We start from the raw sequence: 633 nt of genomic DNA, 5'->3' as shown, positions 1-633 counted from the left end.
ATGCACGTCGTGTATAGGCAGACCAAACCTCATGAAAGATTGTTCCTGGTTTGCTCGAAACTCTTTCAAGGAAAGATTTCAGACAAAGTGTTCCTTCTATATTTTTTCAGAACAGATTGTAACGTATTTTTTTTAGTCTGAAAGGAACTAGCCAGGAAGATAATATGTATGAGGACTGTACTCTACTATTCTCTTGGTGTCTGGAACTGCAGTTACGAGGGAAAGTGGCTTGGATGGCTCAAGTTCGAGGTAACCAATTAAAGGAACATTCACATGCAGTTATCAGTATTCCAGAGTATAAGTGGTGTTATCAGAGTACGAGTGGTGTTAAACCCTGTTTTATTTTGGTATCATATATCTGGGGTGGTTAGTGATATTTAATTTTCTGATTTCGTTCTGATGAAGTCCATTTCAAATGATTCGACACATGGATCGGAACTCCACTTGTGTTCATTTGGTTTATGAATTAGTCATATTAACGTCTCGAAACAACTTAAAATTCTGGAAATGTTAAAACTATAAAACCTCCGGTGCTTTATATTCAGTCCAGTCTTTCATTTTGTAAAGGGTTTGGTTTTCGATCAACTTTGTGATGGCTTTATTCATGTTCCTCGAAGTGTGATTTGCTCTCTC

Source organism: Penaeus monodon, chromosome 34 (genome assembly GCF_015228065.2).
Source record: "Penaeus monodon isolate SGIC_2016 chromosome 34, NSTDA_Pmon_1, whole genome shotgun sequence".
Taxonomy (NCBI): domain Eukaryota; kingdom Metazoa; phylum Arthropoda; class Malacostraca; order Decapoda; family Penaeidae; genus Penaeus; species Penaeus monodon.
Note: the sequence above shows the minus strand (reverse complement) of the source record.